Source organism: Varanus komodoensis, unplaced genomic scaffold (assembly GCF_004798865.1).
Source record: "Varanus komodoensis strain SLA01 unplaced genomic scaffold, ASM479886v1 scaffold1, whole genome shotgun sequence".
Lineage (NCBI taxonomy): Eukaryota > Metazoa > Chordata > Lepidosauria > Squamata > Varanidae > Varanus > Varanus komodoensis.
Window position 1 is genome coordinate 46389707 of NW_025335268.1, and position 22588 is coordinate 46412294.

The following is a 22588-nucleotide window of genomic DNA, read 5'->3' on the forward strand; positions in this document are numbered from 1 at the left end:
ACTTGATGACCCACCATAATTCCTGGATATTTGATTGGTGAGCTCATCAGTTCCATGACTATGGACAATGAGGATTATGGCTAAACAATGAAGCCAGAATTGCGAGGGGGCCATTAGCACTTTCCAGATGAAATAGCCTGCGTCAATTCTGGACACAGGATTTTCTCCTGACATTCCAATAGGAAGGCAGGGTCTATGCAACATTTCACTTTCTGAGAATGGGGTTTACCCACAAAGCTTATACTACAATTCTTCCCATAACTTGATCTGATAATAATAAACCTCATGATGTTGTGGTTGTTTAAATATATAAAAAGAAAGAAACCAGCTAAAAAAGCAGCCAGGCCATTGGATGATAATGGAATTAAAAGAGCTCTAAAAGGGGATAAAGAGACTGCAGCAAGTTGAATGAATTTTTTGCATCTGTCGTCACAGCAGAGGATGCAGAACAGATACCTGTTCCTGAACTTAGGTATTCTGAAAAGGAGTCAAAGGAATTAAGGCAGACAGCAGTGAGAAAAGATGAAATTCTCAAATTTATTGAGTAAATCAGTAAATTACCAAGCTCAGATGGTATCTATCCCAGAATTCTTAAAAAACTCAAACATGAAATTACTGACATTCTTACCAAAATATTTAATATGTCCCTAAAATCAGCCTTTGTACCAGAGAATGGCCAATGTAACACCAATGTTTAAAAAGGGATCCAGGGAATTACAGGCCATTTACCTTAACATCTATTCTTTTGAATAGTTTGAAAGCATTCATGAAGACAGAATCAGTAAGCAGAGGGACAAGCCCTGCTGAAAAAGAATCAATGTGTCTTCTGTAAGAAGTCCCTTCTCACTAACCTATTGGAGTTCTTTGGGATGGTCAGTAAATATGTGGATAGGAGCAATCCAATAGACAATCCAATGGACTTCCAAAAGGCTTTACAAAGTCTCTCACCAAAGTTATGGAATAAAAGTTGAAAGGAAGGGATCCTCTGAAGGATCAGCAACTGTTTAAAGAACAAAATGCGGAGAGTGGGAATAAATGGTAGTTTTTCCTAGTGGAAGGATGTAACTGATGGGGTTCCCACAGGGTTCTGTATTTGGACCATTGCCTTTCAATCTGTTCATCAATGATCCAGAATTAGGAGTAGGCAGTGAATGGATGAGGTTTGCTGATGACACCAAATAAGTTAGGGTGGTAAACCGAACAGGATTGTGAGGCACTCCAAAGGGATATCTCCAAGCTGGGAGAATGGACATCAAAATGGCAAACGCAGTTTGATGTAAGCAAAGGTAAAATAGTGCTTGTTGGGGCAAAAGAAGCCAAGTCAGGGATAGGTTGATGGGATCTGAGCTAGCAGTGACTCAGGGGCTCTTGAAGGGCTCTTCAAAGGGCTCTTCAAAGGGCTCTTGAAGTGGTGGTGGACAGCTTGATGAAAGCACCAGGCCAATGTGCAGCTGCAATGAAAAAGGCAGATTCCAAGCTGGGCATAATTAGGAACGGAACTGAAAATAGAACTGCCCAGATAGTACTCACATTATCCAAATCCTGGGTGTGCTGCGCTTTAAATTTTGAGTACTGTTCTGGATGCCTTACCTGAAAAAGGACAAAGAAAGGCAACGAAAAAGATCAAGAGTCTGAAGCAACTCCACTCTGAGGAGTGGCTACAACTGGGACTGTTTAGTTTAGAAAAAAAGTGAGCAAGGAGAGACATGACAGAGTTGTTTAAAATTATGCTTGATGTGAAGAAAGTAGAGAGAAAGACATTTTTCTCCCTCTCCCATAATTCTAGTCATCTGAAGAAGTGATTGGTGGGAGGCTTAGGACAGATAAAAGGAAGTACTTCACAGCATGTATAGGTAAAATATGGAATTCGTGGACACTGGAGGTAGTAATGACCACCAATCGGAATGACTTTAAAAGGGGACTGGACACATGGAGAAGGAGGCTATCGATGGCTACAGGCCAGCTGGCTATCTGCTACCCCTGTTACTTGCATGCCTGCATACACCAGTTGCTGAGGAGCCTGGGGAGTTGGAATTCATGTGTCCATCCTGCTTGAAGGATCCTGTGGACTAGTATTGTAATAGTTTTAGATGTCACAATTAACAACAACGTTTTATTCATTTCTCCATGAATATAGAAGTATATGAATATTGGTACTAGCAAAAAGAGATTTAATCAACCCAGTACCTTAGACCGCAGTTGATCAGCTTGGGTTTTACATCTAACAAGGGCAGCAGCCTGGAATTTATACCTGTCCAGGCCTTAAAGAACTGGCACTGGTAGTCACAGGGACTACTGGTACACCTTTCTCCGCTTGAAGAGTTTTCCGGGGCCTGAGCAAATACAGTCCTGGGTATCTTTCCTGGTAAGTCCAGTAGCATTTCTTATCCCTTGGATCACCTGACATCCTTAACATTAGGCATGAGGAATGAAACTCTGGGCTTGCCCTGGAAACAAATTGTGGATTGCAGGCTTTAATTACACTATTGTGAGCACTGAGCCCATTTTACAAAAGGTAGTTCTGATTCAGCAGCTCTGTCATTCCATTCCTTTCCATTCCTTCATTTGTGACATGATTTAATGCTTTCATCCTTCCCACCTCTGTTTCAATAGCTGCATAGATGATCAGCCAGTTTTTCTGTGTGGATCAGAAAACAGCAATGAGAACTACCCTGGCAGAGCCCTGTATGCTTTTAGTCACAGCAAGTGCACGATGCTGTCATTTTGCCATCAAGCAAGATCAAGCCACAGAGAAGGTCTTAGGAAGGAAAGGGCGGCCTTTGACAGAAGGGAGTTGAGAAATGATCAAGTCAGGAATGTGCTGATGTTCTTAAGCTCAAGAAGGGGGCAAAGTGTGGGAAGCTGCAGAAACATACAAATGAAATCACAGCTGTGTTAATTAATTAGGGTGGGATGCCTGGACATTCAGGGGAGAGAAAAGGCTTGGGTTGCCCAGAATCTAATTCTCATCTAGCAGCTATGGGGAATTTTGGAATCCACAGGAGGTTTGGGAGCTGTTGGGGGCACTTAGACTGGCTGCAATACAAAGTGATCTGTCAGATATTCTGGAAAATAGGCATAGTTGCTGTGAGGAAAAGGTCTTCCCTGAATACTTCTCAGGTGAATTTTCACTCCCACACGACATGGTGTCATGTAAATCCTAAGGTTGGTGAGGAGTATATATCCACAAACAAGTGGGGATAATTAAATGCTGAATGTCCATGTTCTTCAACTTCATTCTGCCCAGCTGCAAGTGTTCTCTGAACAGATTGCAAATAGTTCAAAGAACAACATTGAATACAAATAGTTAAAAGAATAAGATAAAGTGTAAATGGACAAGCAGCAAAGTAATTCGTTGTTATGTGCCATCAAGTTGTCTTTGACCTATGGCGACCTTTTGACCTATGGCAACCTGTTTTAACTTGACTCTGATTTTTGAAATTAAGAGTTGATTGTCTGCTCCTGGTCATGTTCATTGTTACTGCCATCTGCTCCTGGCCATGTTTTGGAAGCAAGAACACCGCTTGTCTACCTTCTCATTCCAATTACACAATCGATTTGATTTCTGTATTGGTCATCTGGTGAAATCCATGTATTCAATCATCAGATGGTTGCTCAAATTATGTGTTTGCAATGAACAGGTTGCTGGCTTCACAAAATTTGGTGAGCCATTCTCCAGCTTCATTTCTTACCCCTAGGCCAAATTTTCCTACAACGTGTGATTCTGTGTTGTTTCTTACTTTTGCATTCCAATCACTTAGAATCAGCAGCATGTCTTGTTTTGGTGTATTATCAATTTGCTTTTGAACACATACATGTTTGATTTCTTCTTCAGCATCTGTTGTCGGAGCATAGATTTGAAGATGGTGATGTTGATAGGTTTTCCACTAATTCTTTTTGATATTATTTGGTCAGAGTTTGCATTACAGTCTCATGCTGCCTGGGTTACATCTTGCCTCAGTATTATTTTTTCTGAGTTTGTCATTTCCAGAGTAAAACCCGTTGTGTTTGCCTTAGTGGAAATGTTCCACTGCAGTCCACTTTAGTTCACTCACACCAAGTACTGTGAAGTTTATTCGTTCCATGTCTTGCTTCAAAATTTCCAGTTTGCTTTGATGCACACTTCCCACGTTCCATGTCCCAATTGCAAGCGTTGTGTGCTATTGGATCTTCCTTTCCCCGCAGTGGGTGTCAGCCACTGCACTTCCTTTCAGGTGTGATCCAGTAGCATCATTAGCGACAGCATTACTAGCATCTCACCTTTGCCCTTCCCCAGTGGCTCATAAAGCGCCTTCTAACCTGGGAGTCGGGGGTCTCACCCTATAACACCATCTCCTGCTTCATTTTGGATTGTTTCATCATAGGGTTTTCGAGGTAGGAAAATTCAGAAGTGAATTACGACATCCTTCTTCTGCCCATACTAACCAGAGTTAGCTTGAACTTCATTGCCATAGTCTGTGAAGGATCCTCCACCAGTGTTGCTTTTAACTACCACAGCTGCCCAGCAGCTGCCCTTCCTGAGTTTTCCCACCCCCATCACCACTTATAAGATCTGCTCTCTTTTTGCTGATGTGACCATTACTCCTGCAGTTGGTGGGTCCATCTTGAGTCTGGTGCCTCAATTTTGGCCATCCCGCCTTGGGTGATCCTGCTAGGAGACCAGCATAGTGAGACTATTCTGGCCTCCTGACAGCATTCTTCTTGGCTTCTTTGACACTCTCAAACCCCTTCACCATGTTATGAAAAGCCATAAAAATCTAAAATCCAAGTATTGAAAATGTCTCAGAGAAAAAGAAGGTCTTCTCCTGGTGCTAAAATAGTAGTAGTTTGGAAGTGAGGTGACCCTTCTTTCAGATGACATTCTGAAAATACGGTGCCGTAACAGAGAAGTCTCTGTCCCTTGTAGCCACCCGCTCACTTCCTTCAGTGGGGTCACCCAGAGGACAGCCTCCAAAGTCTGAAGAGGTACTATGGTTCAGCTAAGCACTGGGTGGTTACCAGTAAAGAACCAATCAATAGCATCTTCTGTAGAAACACAGAAACAGGGCAAGTCAGAAGAGACCTCCCAGGCCATCTAGTCTGAACCCCGGCTCCAGCCGGCTCTGCTCATGACATGCCTACCATGTGCATGTTCAGCCTATCCTCGAACACCCCCACTGATGTGGCTTCAACCATCTCCTGTGGAAGCCCATTCCATACTCTGGGGGTCCTAACTGTTAGGAAGTAATCCCTGGCATCCAAATTGAACCTTGGTTCCCTGAGCTCTGCTCCATTAGAATGTGTCCTTACCTCCTCTTCAGGGGAAAAGAAGTTTCTACCCACCTCCATGTGCCACCCCCTCATCTACCCATATGTTGCCAACAGATCCTCTCAGAGTCTCCTCTTCTCCAGGCTGAAAAGACCCATTTCCCTCAGTCTCACCTCATACAACTTTCCCTGCAATCCAGCCACCATCCTTGTGGCCCTCTGCTGCACTGACTCTAACCTGGCTATATCCTTCCTGTAATGTGGAGCCCAGAACCGAACACACTACTCCAGTTGCGGGAGCACCAGAGTCATATAGAGTGGCAGTAATCTCTTTCTCAATCTAGAAGCCTTTAAACTAAGCCACCCTTGGATGCATAGTCTTCAGACAAAGCTTGCTAGAGCATTTCCAAAGGACCTTTTCCCCATCCTTGTGAGATGCACCCCGTCCTTCACCAGAAGTTTCTTGGCAAGAAACTGGGTGCTGTGGTCGAGGAACCTGAAGCATTCCTTCTGACACCACATCCTGTGTATTCTGTTTCTTCAAGAAAGCCCAGCATGAGCAGGCCAAGCTGTGAGTGTTGTAGAAGAAATAGGTTAATTTTTGCTGAAGAATCAGGATTGATTGATTGACTGGATCCATATAATCTCCTCAGATGCCATAAAAATCCCAGGCCTACATAGTGCCAGTACCCTGGGACACCTGTCAGTTAAATTGGACTTGCATGTGCTTTCTCCCCTTTTAAGCCACATACACTTGTATGTGAAGTGTGAAAAAGAGAAAGAGTGAGAGTTTTTGCAAGAAGGCTGGGGAATGTTGCTCTGTTAACATGGAGTTTAGGATCCACACTGCTGTGTAATGGCCAACCTTTTTACCATCATGAATTGCTGGATTTAAATTTCAGAGACATCGGAGATGGAAAAGTTATTTTTCTTAAAATACTTTAAGGGAGTTCAGTATTCTGCAGAATCATACATGAATGAATAATCTATTTATTTATTAAAATGTTTTTCTGTCTGTGATTTCTTGCCTTTACGCCTGGAAGATTATCCATTGTGAAATGAGAAGAAAGCCAGAAATGACCACAGTTTAATCATCCTAACCGTCATATCAGAGGAAAGCTTACAGAAGTCCTGGTCTTCCTTGGATTTCCTAGGAATACTATAAAATTTGTCAAAAATATCTCTGCTATCATCATGCTTATCAAGGAATTTTGTCTTCCTAATCCTGCTTGCTGTAGTCATTGCAATGGGTGCTTGGTTGATTCATTATGGAACAATGCCAAACACTCCTTGCCACAAGCAGAAAAAGGTTTTCTCTAATATGTTGCTTTTCTCTTTCTCCCACAGGTGACCTCACCTGTGTCTTAAAACTGGGCTCGATCATACAGTTGGTAGGAAACCTCAGAGATTATCCAGACTAGCCCCCTGCTCAGTGCTGGATCCTCAATCCACGGTCCGGCATTGGCCTCTCTCACCAATGGTTGCCCACCTGCAAAGAAGAGGCGCCCATCTCCCCAGCAGTGGTCTGCTCCACTACTGAAGAGCTGAATGATCTCCACATGGGTGTGCCTGCTGCTGGAGATGCAGTCTGGATAAGGATCTACAACTAGATGGTAGGTGGCCTGCCTTTGGTTTCCCTGTTCATGTGCTGGAACAGTGCACAGGTCCATTCTCTTATAAACTCTGTGGCTTTGATGTGCTGCCTAGCCAGCTGCACTCTATTTGCTTTGCACTTGCTTCTCACATGCATGGCATGCTGAGTGTTTGTGAGAGGAGGTTCCTTCGAGGGGCTACTTCTCTGGGCTCCTCCGGCTGTCCGGCCTGGGGACCTGGCTCCTTCACTTCCAACTGTGTGTCCGCTGGCTGTGGTCCTTCTCCTGTGCGGTGGCTTCCAAGCTGACTTCCCCTTCTGGGAAGACAACGATGGGAGCCTCCTCTTGCACACCGCCATGTCCAGTCGTAGTGCTGGTGAGGGTTCCTCCAGTGCCAGGAGGTGAAAAATGTGGGATGAGGACTTTTTGATCTCTTAATTTATGCCCTTGGGGTTCGCCTTGTGGAAGTGAGGCTGTGTATCACCCTCTTGTTGAGGCTGGTGTGCTGAGCCCACTCCTGCTCCTCCCCCAGAGGGAGCTGCCTGTGTGGCAGAGGATGGAGGTGGCCGGCCGGCCGTTGAGATGCAGTGTCCATGCCTTCCCTCTCCAGTTCCAGTTTGGATTGTATTTCCCTGGGGTATGGAGACACTTCTTAACTGGTCAGCTCTTTCACCTACAGGGCCAAGGAACTTTGCTTCAGTCTTTACCCCTCTCTGTTCTGAAAAGTCCTCCTACTTTTCCAAAGCAGGCTGGTTCTCATGCACTTTCTGAGTAACTTCAATAGGCGACCTTAAAACTGCCAAGTCATCTGCCCACCTCTGCCCCTCTGCCCCCTCTTTTGACTCTGAGGAATCCATCTGGGGAGTCTGTAGCTTGAGAGAGCTGCATCCCCTCTCTACAAATGCTACCTATCCAAACAGGTTGGATTCCAGCTCCTGCATTTGTCTCCCTCCAAGACGACGAGGACTTCTGTTTCTTCTGGATTTACTAGCCCTCACCTAGCTGACCACCATCACCAGGCATTGATTCAGAATATCAACAGCTACCTCGGTATTCGATGAAAAGGAGAAATAGAACTGTGTGTCATCATCATCTCGGTGACAATATGTTCCAGATCCATGAATGGGGGGCAGGTTCAGACCCTGCAGGAGAGCATCCCAAGGGGCCAATCCTTTAATTAAACGGCAGCCAACATCACCTTCTGACACCGACTCACAAGGAAAGCCTGGAATGATCATAGGATTGTGACTCTTAGGTGCATCCACTCCAGCTGGTCCAGGGATAGTGCCGTCTGATCAAACACCACTAAGAAGTCAAACAGACTTCTTCAATGCACTTTCTCTGTTTAGTTCCTGGCTCAGTTCATTTTTCAAGGTCACCAACGCGGCTTCTGTCCCGAAACTGATCCTGAAACCAGACTGAAATTGGAGAAAGTAGCACATACCCCTTAAAAGCTTTAAATGGTCCTGTCAGGCTTTTGAACTTTGCCTCTAGTAAGGCAAAGAGATTTTGTACAAAATGAAACTTGTATTTCATTTAATTTTAGCTCAGAAATTCTTTCTCTGGAATATTACTGGCACATTATTTTATTTGCAGGATTTTCAACTAAAGAAAGGTCTTTTCCCCTGACCCCTTTTTCAGAGATTGTGGACTGTTCTTGAGCCAGACTTCCTTACTGAAAGGAAGATAACAGAGTTGATGAAGTTCAGAAATATAAATGTGGCCAAAAGAATAAACAAGTTTATCATACTTTCTGAGTTGGAGCAAAGGGAGACTGTAAACAACTGCCATCCGTATTTGTCATTCCTTCACAAAAAATGTTGAGCTGCAAAAGTGGCCTTAAAGCATCAACTCTCATTTTGCTCACTTGACCCCCTCCCATTCACAACCATTTTAATGCATTCTAATCAGAGGCTTTCTAACTCTGTATTAGATAATATGGCAGAATTAATCAAAGTTTCCTGGTTTATTATACAGCTGCCAAACCACATGAGCAAAAGAACCCGCCAGATATATGCAACTTCCTAGGTTTAATTCATCTTTTTAATGAAGATTTAGGGGAATGTTTTACATGTCTCTTTGGAAGTAAATCTGTATATGCAAAACCAACAAAATATTTGCACTTTCTAAGTCCTTCTATAAGTATAAGGGAATAAATAATTACATAATTGTTTTGAGCATCAAGCTATTTTCATGTATGATCTGTTAAAAAAGTAGATGATGTGACTGTTTCAATTCAGAGTCCTCATTCAAGTTTTTACATTTTGTATATTTTCGTTCTACTGCAAATTGTCTTGCTTCAAAGGCATCTAAGAAAGATTGTTATTAATATAGCAGAATTGTAATAACATTGCTGTTGCTGCATTTACCTTTTTAATTTTAAAACGCCCCCCTAGTTCTCTTTGGCCTCAATAGCTACTGTATGTGCAAACAAATGCTACAAGAGAAGCTCACCAGCAGGGTGAGTTCAAGTGGCCTATGGAAAAACCTCTTCAGGTTGCTTTCAGACAAGGCACACCTGTGATGTTACCTGAGTGGCACAGGGTCTGCTGCAGCTCAGATACTTCTTTTGCTGCTGCTTCTCAGATACTTCAAAAGCCCCGTGCTATTGCGAAAGAGTCCAAGGGATAGCTCTTTCCCAAGCTAATGTTGACTCAGCCTCCAGAAAAACAGGCACTGATGTGGGAGAAATAGCGACGCCGCTGTTTCTAGTGTTATGAGAGCATTCTAAGAAGGACACGTGATGCAGCAAAGCGGATGCTATTGAAGCAGCATGGGTTGGAAAGGGCCTTTAGTGCCAATTGGGAAAGCAACAAAAAGGGCAACCCTGTGCATGTCTATCAGGAGCAAGCTCACAAGGGGATGTGTTTCCATGCAAATGTGTACAGCAGCTGTCCCAAACTGGCTGGCCTCCAGATGTTTGTAGCTCAGGACATCTGGATTAGGATTTGTCATTCAGAACATCTGGAAGGTGCTAGGTTGTAGAATAGCATGTAGCATTATACTGTAGTGTTTTCATAACATTTGAATGCCTTTGAGCCTTTCTTGTAGTATTTGTGCTCACACCAAAGCATTGATAAGATGGCCTTTGGTAAGGGGTACATGTGATCTTCTCTCCTATACATTTGAGACAATGTTAATGAGCAAGAAAAGATGAAAGAGAATAAAAATATGCATTTTGGCAACATGGGCCTGAGAGTTACAATGCAGACTTATTTAAACTTGACCAGCTTGGAATTCACAAGCTGTACTGATGGCCACCAAATTGAATCACTTCAAAAGGGGAAATAGGGGATTAGGCAAATTTGTGGAGCAGAAGCCTATTAGTAGCTAAGAGTTATGGTGGCTGTAGGACCAGGGGGAGCATGTCCCTGAACATCGGCTGTAGGAGAGGAGTGTTACCTTCATGCCCCATTCGTGGGCTTCCCATTAGTAAGTTCTTAGGCACTGTGGGAAACAGAGAACTGGAGAATCCTTCAGTTTGATCCAGCAGATGCTGTTCCATGCATGTGCCACCTGCAGCTCACATTGGAACTGTTCCAGTTTCTCTACTGATTTATCTATACCTGATAAACCTGATCAATAAACAGTAATCTTTAGTTATTGGTAAAGCAAAATGCAGAATAGGGTTTAGCAGGTGACACAGTCTTAGTCCAACTATTAACTGTTATACAGCTTCCCTGACTGTGTAGTCTCTCCAGGCACCCCCCTGCCTGCAGTATTCCTAATTTAGCCTCAACAGGCTAATGAGCAAAGCTCGAGAACTATGAGGGAAGCTCCCATATGGACAAACATAAAGGCAGCTTTGCATGACTCACACCCACCAATCCAAATGCAGCTCAGTGACCACCAGGTGTTTCAGTACAGGTCTGTTTCTGCACTGCCAGAAAGGTAGGAAAGCAAATGAAGAGAAGGTGACCAGCAGCATAAAAGTAGTGTCTGTTTTAGGAAGGCAGCCAATAGAGAGATCCCAAAAATAATCATTGCAAGATCAACTTAGATCTGGGAGAAAAACTGGAACATACCATAGGCGAACTCAGTGCCAGCTCTAGCACTGAGAAACGAAAATGAAGGAAGGAAGGAAGGAAGGAAGGAAGGAAGGAAGGAAGGAAGGAAGGAAGGAAGGACAGATGAACACAGTAGTCCACATACCACAGACAGGCACACTTGTACCTGCATGGCTGTGTTGGCAGATATGCTTTTGTGCATCAACTCCGAAAGAGGCAAGCCCAGCAGGCCTCAGTATGAACACGGAGTTGCAGGAGAAACTGGGCAGAGCAGGTTTCCTCTTGCAGCAGAGGCCTGTGTGAGTTCTAGGCCAAAGTCTACATGGATGAATATGAAGGGATACTATTCAGTTAAGCTGTGGTGAGAAAGGTAGTCGTAGGGGCTTTGGAGATCTGGGTTCAGTTTTGAGCTCAGCCTTGAAGCACTCTGGAAGGCTGGGCCAGTTACTGCTTCTTAGCATAACAGACACCAGAAGACCACCAGGGCTTACATCTTGCTGCCTGTCTCCCTTGCAAGGCTCCCTCAGGAACAGGCAGTTTGTGACTGTTCAGACAACACAAACACCCACGCTCAAGGGCTGACTAAGGACTGAGTGTGAGATACCTTTGACCTGAACTTAGATGGCTTTCCCAGACTCACCAAGGACCAAGTTGTGGATTCAGATAATTGATTGTCCCCAGCATAAATTCAGACAACATGACAGTGTCAAACATGTGCTCTCATGTTGCTTGAAGCCAGGTAATATAGCAAACCATGGTGAACAATCCACAGTTCACAACCCAACAACCATTCATGAGTTCTCCTCATGCGTTATCCATGGTTAACAAGCCATGGGTTGTTTACACAGCTGAGCTCAGAGAACATGATAAGCCACATTTCAAGAATAACCCACAGTTCCATAACAATGAACTTGCAATTCTTACTCAACCCTTGACTGTAAGTTAGTGTGCAGTCTGAAGCCATGTGAGAAGGGAAAAAATAAGCTTCTTCCTGTTAGGGACTTTCTACTGAATAAGGGAAAGTGTACATAAAATACAGATATTAATATGAAATACCATACAAAATGCATTATATTAAAGTGGCATAAAATATTTGTGCATTAGTAGAGTGTAATCTTTTAAGAAAGACATTAAAACGTATGTAGAAACAAGATGGAATGATACAAAACAAATCTGAGACTGGAGAAAATAAAAAATGAAGGGAAATGGATATTGACAGAGCTATTCATGCCATTCCCAGAGAAAAGTACCTAAAACTGTAGCCACCAAGGGCACTTCATTGCATCAGCTCTAGAAGCACAAACCAGTCCCCCCTTATTGCATGAGCTTACCTAGTATACTAAGACTATATTGGAGGACAATATATAGGACCCTGTAGGATTATACTGCATTCATTATGACAGTCGTCTGCCTATGGAGCTAATTGCTTTGAGCATTCAAAGCTTTCAGTTGCTGACAACCATTTTCTTTTGATTTTCAGAAGTTACTGACATATAAAGACAGCTAGAGGTCTCACTAGAACAAACTGAGGATCCCTTTTCTTCTTCTAATACAGACAGTAAATATCAGAGCAAAGCTGTAGTTAGTTTCACTCTTTCTGGTTATATTCTTCAGACTTTAGAAAGCTCCTCTCAATTAAGCTCCTAGGAAAACACCAGCATGCAACCACAGATTGTACTCTTCAATGGGTGGATAGTGAAGTAATGCCCTTCCACTTACCAGTTAGATTTGCAAAGTCAAAAAACCTGATCTGAAGAAGACGCAGTAGGTGCATCAAACCCACTGAAGTTGTATCTGTTTCTGTCTGAGTGTTCTGGGCTGCTGGAAGAGGGAACATCTAAAAGAAGATGGATATTTCCTCCTCAATCACTCCTTAGAGAGCTTGTGGAACGTTTGGGCCTCTCCATCAGCTGAGGAGATTCTGTTTCTTACAGAAAGTTATGGGGTGGGGCATGCGCATCTCACATGGAGCCAGTGGCCAGGCTCCTCATAGTCAATTGTTGCCTTGCATAAGGAGTGTTGAACTTCAGCCTCACAAGACCTGGGGTCCCAAGCCAGCACTGTGGAGATCCATAGATCTCCATCTTCCCTTCCCACCAGCTGCTGATAATTTGCTGAGTTTTGGCCCCAACCTTTCCTCCTTCAGCCCCATGTATTGCTGGTAAGTAGACTCCACAAGCTTTTCAAAAATTGAATTCAGTCCTTAGTCCCAGGGTGATCCAAGAGTAACACAGCTGGTGCTCTTTTGGGACTGCACAAGAGAAGGCCAAGCTGTTTTTCATGAAAGTATGTCTATAAATTGCTGAGGACACTTCCAACAAAACCCAGAACTCCCAAGAACACAGTTTGAAAATCGCACATTAAAGGGCAGCTGGCTACACCGTCACCATGGTGTAATATGCTGGTTCTGGTTCCTCTTGAAGCCAATCTCCTTCTGCAAAATGCCTTTTTACAACCCGGAGTTCTTTTTCTAGGAAGGAAACAAGCTGGATAGAGGAGGGAGGGTCCATGCTTCAGCGGTGGAGCACCTGGTTTTATGCAGAAAGTTCACCTGGAGACACTGGGCTCAACCCCCAGCTTCTCCAGGTGTGGCTGTCAAAATTTCTGCCTGGAACTCTGGAGAGCCACTGCCAGTCAGTGTCACCATTGGTCTGTATGGGCTGAGGATCCATGGAGCAGCTTCATATGTCCCCACTCTTCATCCATGTAGTGCTGTCTACTCTGTAGCTCTCCAGAGCCTGAGGCAGGGGGGCTGTCACATTTCCTTCTTCCTGATGTTTTTGTAACTGGAGAAACCAGATGTTGAACCCTATATACAAAACATGTGCCTTTGTTCATCTATATATCTATATATCTGTCTACATCTATAGCTGTATCTGTCTATAGCTATATCTGTCTATATCTGATCTAGGTACGTCTACCTTTTCCCCACCCCACATTTCTCACCCACTTCTCTTTCCTGGTCCAATTCCAAACAAATATCTGACACCAGGATATTATATTGTGTGAGCAGCTTCCTCTGTCCTGGACCAATTTTTCTAGGAATCTGCAAAGAATCTAACATACATGGACATAATTCTGCCCCTACTCGCCCCACCGGTCCCTATGACCCCAACAAAATATATATTTTTGTGCATCTGTTTCTTTCTTGGTGAATGAATACTACAGTAAAGGTAGACTTTTTCCCCAAGAATCATAACAAGATTTTAAAGGAACCTGAAACCCTCTATTCAGTCAGCTCAGAACCTCCATGTTTCCATTAGGAATTATTATTACGCTGCATTTATATCTCACCTTTTTTCCTCTTGTGAGGGACTCAGGGTAGCTTACAACCCTGTGAGGTAAGTTAGGCTCAAAGTGACTTACTGGCCCAAAATTACCTGGGGAGTCACCTGGAGGCAGAGGGAATCGAACCTGGATCTCCCAGGCCCCAATCCGGCATTTTCATCACCACACCACACTGGATCTCAGCCAATAACCATTTTCTCTGGAAATTATTACAAACAGTCCAGAAGATATTGCTTCCACACTGTTCCTTCTTGTCTCCTCCCATCTTTCTAACTTTTCCAGACTCTTGGTGAAATTGTGCAGACAGCCATTCCTGGCAAAGCTCTGGCTAAGCATACTCAATTCACCTATGGAAGGAGGGGAACTGCCAGCCAACTGGTGAAGAGGTCGACGTAGCCCGGCTTTCAACGCACCTGCCTGCATTTCCTGGCTGCATGGCTGCTGCGGCACACAGAGACCTTTCAAACAGGAACCGTTCTGCGGAGTGAAGGCCCAGTGGAACCCAGGGACTGGATTCAGCTCCCACCTCTCTGTCAAAGCACTGAACTATGGCAAATTGATCTGCTTTGGCCAGTTGCTCTTCCAGCACAATTACTTCCCAAAATTGAATACTTGCTGTTTTCTGCCTTAACTTTTATTTTTGCACAAATTGTGGCACGGTGTTACACTGGCATAGTGGCATAGCTAGAGTGTTGGACTGGGACTCGGAAGATTCATGTTTTAGTTTGCACTTGGCCCTGAAGCTCATGAGATGATCTGGGGTCACTCTTTTTCTTTCAGCCTAACCTATCTCACAGGATTATTGTGAGGAGGAGGAGGAGAGTTTTGAAAGATGACATGGGTTCCTTGCAGGAAAAAGGGTAGGGCATACATATAAATTAATAAGCAATATAAGTATGCTAATACAATTATTATTTATTTAATTTATATACTATCTGGTGGCCAAAGCTCTCTGGGCAGTTTACACCATAACAATTTAAAAATATTTTTGTTTTCGCACTGAAGGCAAAATGTGCAGGCTAAGAGAATAACAGTCTATTCCTGCTTGCATGTCATGTAACATAGACGCTTTGCTCATCATTTTTGTTCAGCCAACTTTCCCCTCCCTTTTCCCCCTCTTTAAAAAAATAATAATAATTCTAATTTAACTTGTGTTAACACACAAGTGTGCTGATAAAATGCAGCATAATTTGTCATGGCATTTCCTTTTCCTGCTAAGATGCAAATGCCCTAACAAAAAGTAAAACTAAAAGGAAAAAGGAAAATGAACAACAAAAAGGATTGATTTTATTATTTGTTTGTTCATTTTTCTGGGGATCACCATGAATGGTACAACCACTTCCATTTGCCATTGGTATGGGGATAACGCTGCTGGATTTTAATATGGAATATTATTATGTTATTACATTTATATCTCACCTTTTTGCCTCTTGTGAGGAGCCCAAGGTGACACCCATATCTCCATTTTATCCTCGCAACAACAACCCTGTGAGGTAGGTTAGGTTGAGAGGACCCTTGAGCCAAGTTAGTGGAAAATAAATCTAACAATTCAATAAATGACCTAAAGTCACCAACTGAGCTTCATGGCCATGATCTCCTAGATCCCCAGTCCAAGATTTGAACCACCACACCATGGTGTATAGCAAATGCTAGATGCCACATGGAATCACAGGGTGCTGATTGCAGAGAAGTGCTAAAGGATCCTACTGTGGGAAGGACCAAAGCTGAATCAGTTCAAATGCTAAATAATGGAAACAAAAAGTTTCAATTTCTAAAGTCCTCTGGTTTTTGTCTATGTGCAACTTTCCATTGCAATTGTTATACATAAAATTAATAGATTGCATCCAATGCTGATTTGGTGATCCAAAGGTGGGGAACCCAATTTGCACCAGCCACCCTCCCCCCCCCCCCCCACATCTTGCAGTCTGTGGGCCATATTCCCTTCCATTCTGAAGAATCCCCCAACCTTTTGGAACAGGTTTTAGAGCACTGCAGCGGGGGGCGGGGGGGCGGGGAGGGGGGTGGACTGGCAAAAATCAGTTGCCCCACCACGCATGAGAGGAAGTACCTTCCACTTGCACAAAGCCACTGCTAGACACCATTTCTTCCAGTGAGATTCAAAACATTTCCATGGTAATTTAGAAAAAAAGCAACAGTGGTAATGTGTATTTGGCCAAGACAAACTGTTTATATAACCAGCGTTGTATTCCCACTGTGAGTTTGGCTATTTCCCATATTTTTAGGTACTGATAATATCTTACACAGCACTGTCATCATGGACAGTTGAGGTACAATTTATTTTCATCTGAAGTTGGCTTAGATAAAGCTATGAGTCCTGGTGTATGGAAGCTTAACCATCTTAAAACACACTCCTGTTTTTGCCTAGATATGTTCAAGGTGGCCATGCAATCAGCATTCATCACAAAGGGCTGATGCTCTTGCACTTGGGAGCACAGCTGGATGTCCTAAATCCATTTACTAGGAATGCCCCTTAAGTCTTTCCCATGGTTCCTGCCTCGGTAGTCCTATTCCCAAGGCAAAATGTATATAACACCCACTCCCCGCCCCCGAGATTTTAGATCCCAAAGTAAACGTTTTCACATAGCTGTGGACTTCATCCAAGCCAATGTCTATATGATGACATTTCTGGAAGCTTTTGCATCTTTACATTATATTTGGTTTACACAATATGCTGTACAACTGGAAGAAACAGCCCTACAAGCCAGCCCGGCATTTGACCTTTTACTGAGCTCCTTTTGAGAAGCAGCTATTCCATTCACCTCCCCCTGCGCTAACACCTTTTACATCAGTCTGTTTTCAAACCGAGAATGACTTTGAAGTCTGCAGTTGTTCTTACAGAGCTTACTTTAAAAACATGCAATGCAAGTGAAACACTTTATTCATGCATTGCTTCACCCCACCCTCTCTCTCCTCTGCTTTGGTTTTAAGCTCAAGAGCATAGGCTTAAATGGTATACGCTATATTTTCTCCCTAATACCTTCATTGGAAGTGCCTTTGATTCTGAACTGATGGACTGTATCAATTAGTAATCCAAAGTGATCAAAGTGGCAGTTCCTCTCATGCATGTGAGCGAACATGAGGACAATCAATACCTGAATCTTCCATCCTGGTTTTATTTAGTTTAGAACTGAGCTGTATGTCTCTATCCCACCAACCTGTTTTGGGAGTAAGAACAGGGCACTTAATTTAGCAACACAAGCCAGAGCCAGGCTCAGTGGATTCTAATACATAGTTAGGAACACTATTTTAATTCCAAGTGCTCCCCTTTAGTTCATGTTGCATTGCACCACAACGTGCAGGGAAAGGTGTCGATGGCCCTTGCTGCTCAGATGCGGTGCTGACGAAAATCCCCCATGTGGCGATGAGGCCCCACGTTTGGCCTCAGGAAGGGTGCACGGCATTCATGGTCCGGCTGACACTGGGCACTTCCTGGAGCCTTACTGATTTCTGGAAGACTCCGCAGGGGCCCTGCAGCTACTTTTCCAGAATAGAAATGCATAGCGCGCCGTGGCATCAAGGGCGTTTAAAGGGGCCCAGGTGGGTAAAATAGGATGAAAGGCACACCCACCTGGGCATTCCTCTTTGTATCATCTATGCATGTAGAAGCAGGAATACAAGTGGATGGGGACAGACTGCATTTCAGTGGGAAAATATATGCTTCTCATGTAAAATGTTCCAGGTACAACCCCTGACCTCTCCTGGTTCTTGTTTTTGTTTTTGTGCGTGTGTGTGTGTGCGGTGGGGGGGTGCTGGTGGTTAAGGACTAGACAGTAGCTGATGGGAAAGACCTCTGCCTGTTACCTTGAAAAGTTGCTGCCTTTTAGAGTAGGCAACCTGGGCTAGAGGGGCAACATAGGAACAGTTTCCAATGTTCCCACTGGCTGGATTGAGGGCACACTTAGCCTTCTCCCTGTCATTTTAATGCCTAAAGTATGCGTAAACCTATAAGCCAACAAGACCTACAAGTTTATGTACCTTGAACAGCTCTTTGTCATATTTCAGGGAGCAGAGTGGGAAGTGAAAAGCTATCACAAAACACAAGTGACCCGTATAAAAGGAAAGCAAATAAAAGCCCAATGTCAAATAGCAGCATTTTTACGAATACCAAGCCTTGGGACTTGTTTGGGAAAGAGAGAATACAAAGCAGTTTGGACAACAGTCAAAAAATATTCCGAGCACTACTCTCAAGCCATGACACATTTCAAGAGAATTTGTAACCAGAAGAACATGCTGATAAATTGTAATCACAGCAGAATCCAGCATTGTGGGAGGTGCCCGATACACAGACATCATTTATAGGTTTCCAGTATGACCTATGTCTAAAAGACATTTTAATGATAACAAGAGAAAGTAGATGGATTGTCTCTGCAGAGTGTTGAAGGTCCTGCTAGTTGTCATCCTCAGCTTCGCTAAAGACCAGAGATTTTCAGAGGTACTCATCTGTCTCACTATCAGCCCATGATACCAAAAGGACGGAACTCTCTCAGATAAAACATGCCAGAGAGAGACATTCACGCCTCAGGATTTCCTGTGGGAGTCTGACCCAAATAGAGCCATATTAATAAATATAAATTCTGGAGCATTATCGTTTCCAGAAATGACTGTGCAGTGAAGTTTTACCCTTGAATTTGTACAACCTCAAAGAGTTTTCTTGGGCAGTTCAAGCATTTTTCCCTGCAACTGGTCAGAGTGTTAGGTCTCCCCACTGGGACAATTGTTTTAAATTACATTAAAGGCTCAAAGGCTCAGATAGACATCCTAGACAAGGAGTATAATTTGCTAAACGTTTTAAGTTAATGTGGGACCTGGGAGTCATACCCATGGACTTTGAGAATGCTTGACACATACAGGAAACCTGGAAATATTTTGCTGTTATACTCCCCTGCCTTCTTTGTTTTTGTTTTTAAGGTACTAAAGGGTACAGAAAACAACAATCCATTCCAAACCCATTTCCAGTGCTGGGATATTATGGAGTGCTGCTGCTACTGCTTTGGAAACTGATGGGCAGAAGATCATGACCTGGCAAAGCATTTTTAGGGCCCTCTCACCAAAAGTCCAGAGAAGGAAAAACGGAATTGTTGGAATTGGAATTGTTCACATCTTGGCATCTCCCAGTCCACCCTGGTCCCCTGCAAAGGGCTCACATTTAAGTGGCTGGTGGTTATTCAAGTGAGTTCCTCACATTTCTGCATCTGGGGTGCCTGTGTAACATTCCCTTTATGTGTGTGCTATTTTTCACTCCCTTGCTCGCTCAAGAAATGCTACCACTTGCAGTGAATGTGTTTGGAGCGGTGGCCACAACGCTGGGTTGCAGCTGTGCGTGTCTGCCCTGTATATTTGAGAAATGGGTGGATCAGTGCTAAGGTCCCATCACGATATCTTATGGTGCTTCCCGAGTGAGGGGTCCTACAGCTACCAATGAAAAGGCTATTCTGCCTTCCCTTCCATAATCCCTTCCATGTGCTGCAGGGTTGCAAGAGGGAGAGGACATCATCTGGACCCTTCATAACATTCTAAGAAAGAGGCCAGTCATGAGAAAAGTCTTGGCTGGGATCTGATTTAGGGACAGGTGACCTGGCTGGTGGAAGTGGACTTCTCCATGCGCTCTCCTAATGGCCACCTCTCCAGTCCCCTGAAAATGCTACTCCCTGAGTAGAGTGATCTGTGGTGTGTGGGGGAACGGGGAGCACATAACAAGCTTCTGTGAGCAGAGCCCTCCCACCCATGGAAGGCAAATCTGGATCTGCTCCCTGCCTGGAAGCACCCACAGTCATGTCTCTTTCTGGCACCAAGACAATTTGCTAGATCACAGGAAGCAACTGAAATGTCCCTCTGAGCACAGGAAGGGAGTCTTTCTTTCGCCACTGAAAAAGCACAGCCTGTTCCCACAGCTTCCCTGTCTCTCTCACTGTCTTACAGTAAGGAAACTGTAAATCAATAAATAAATCTATGATCAGACAATTATATTTATGATATTGCTATAAGCAAATGCAGAATAAGAGAATGAGAATAAGAGAATGAGAATGAATAAGGTCTTAAGACCAGCTTTTCTTGACCCAGGAAAGTGTAACCTTTTGAGCTGCCCCAAGCAACTTCATCTGCCCCAGTAACCAGGAAGGCCATCTGCCTAATTTCCTTTGCCTTCACATGCCAGTGGGAATAGCATTTCATCTCAAAGCACCTTTTCAAGGACACCCACAGAAGCTGGCTTCTGCACTATGCACAACAGAAGAATCTAGCTCAACTTTGCACAAACATGGATGCCTTGTGTATAACTCTTGTGCAAACTGTTGCACAAGCACAACTGGTCATGCAACTGCTTGTGCAACCACTTGTGCAAGCATAATGGGCAACCAGTTGTTCAATGGAAAGTTTTAGAAAGTTTCTGCATCAGTTTGCAGAATGACACTGCTGGATATTGCTCAGAGTTCCCCTGGCACCACTCATTTTCAGAATAATGAATATTGCCAAATAGGAAGCGGCCTCAGCTAAAGAAGACCGAAAATTTCAATTCAGTTCAATCCATTTTTATAAGAAGTTATCAATATTTGAAATAGTACCCTATTTGGGACAGAAAGATCTCAGAAGTTTTACAAATGTAAATGTGAGGACAGCAGCTTCACCTAAATCAGCCTAGGTCTTTAAGCAAATAGCTCTTAAGTACTGGCGTTTCAAGAAGGACTGATCCCTGTATGTACCCATGTTGCCACCTCTTCTCTTCTCTTCTCTTCTCTTCTCTTCTCTTCTCTTCTCTTCTCTTCTCTTCTCTTCTCTTCTCTTCTCTTCTCCTCTCCTCTCCTCTCCTCTCCTCTCCTCTCCTCTCTTTTCTGGCAGGGTCATCTTTAACATCTGCTTGGAGGCAAGAACAGCACAGCTCTCTCCATGCATTTGGCTGATTCAGATGGGTGAGAACTTTGCTTTGGTTCTGGTAAGAATTTTCCAAAATTCCCAGATTTCTTTATATTGATCATGGAAAGTTTGAGAGTTAAAAAAGAAATATGAATTCCAGGGAGTGAAAAATGGAAAGATTCGTCCATCCATTGACTCTCTGACCTAAAGACTTACTCCTCCCAGGCACACACCAATCTCAGATGAACGGTTCCTGGTGTGTAGCTGCCTAGTACAGAGGGAAAGGCAGTGTGCGCAGGCTGAGTCATTCTGTTTGATCCTGCATCAGAACAAAACAAAACAAAAATCTGTAGGACCTCTATTCATCTAACACCACAGCATTTACCACAGTTTTTCCAGTTAATTTTTCCATTGCGTTCAGCAGCTGCTAAGTGGAGGTACAAGAGCCCTCTTTCCTTGGTCAGGTGACGGAGGGAGAGGGAAGTAGCAAGAAGCAAATCTGGCTGGCTTGAGGGCACACAAAGGGCTTGGATGCAAAGCAGGTGAGGTGACTCCTCTGTCAGCTGGGCTCCTTAGCCATTGCAGCTTTTATTCTGAGCTTTAGAGGAGCAATGCATGGAGCTCGATGGTGGCAAAGCTATTTGGGGGATGGAGTTCAGCACCACAGGCAGCTCCTACGAGGCTTGCAATAAAAGCTGAAATGGGTGAGCCTCCACACTGGCAAGTCATTAGCCTCCCCTGGTGCAAAAGCATTTTGAAGGGCTCCTGAAAGGTGTCCAGTTCCCCAAACACAACCTGTTGTCTCTCTCTTCCTCTCAGCTTTCCTGCAACAACTCTCCTGCCTGTGTCCAAAGAGCCGTGATCAATCGAAGAAAGTGGTCAGCGAAATCAGTGTGGGGATAGTGCCCCAAAATTATTAGGTGGCTGAAATAATTATATTAAGAGGAAAGGTTTCAATATTTGGAATTATTTAATTTTGGTGGGGCAAGGGGATGACTAAAGTCATGATAGCAACTATTAGAATGGGTAGCGTGGAGAAAATGGGTAGAAAAACATTTCCTTCCCTCTCTCCCAGTACTAGAGATAGAAAAGGAAGAACTTCACACAGCGCACAGTTGGACTATGGAGTTCCCTATCGTAAGATGCAGTGGAGGCCACCAATATGGTTGGTTCTCAAAGGGCATTCAGCCAAGACACAAAGGGGAAAGCAGTGGGTGGCGCGTCTCAGTAACACTCACTGGGTAACACAGGCAGGATGATGCTACAGCTTCATGCCCTGCTTGTGGGCTTCCCATGGACAGCTGGTTGGAGGAACAGGATGCTGGCCAAGGACCTTTGGTTGGAACCCTGCAGGGCTCCTCCTCCTCTTTACCAGAGTCAGACTAAGAATCATGCTTGCACTAGGAACGAGATCATGACGCTGCTGCCGAAGACTTGAGCCGATAGTTGCTTTCAGCACATTCACTGGGAGGGGTCAGGTGTCAATGGTTAAAAATGCCACCTTGCTGCCAGTCCTGCTAAAAGGATGTGAGCAAGCAGGGCTGAGAATGCCCGTCTCTGGGAACCAGACGCAGCAGCGCATAC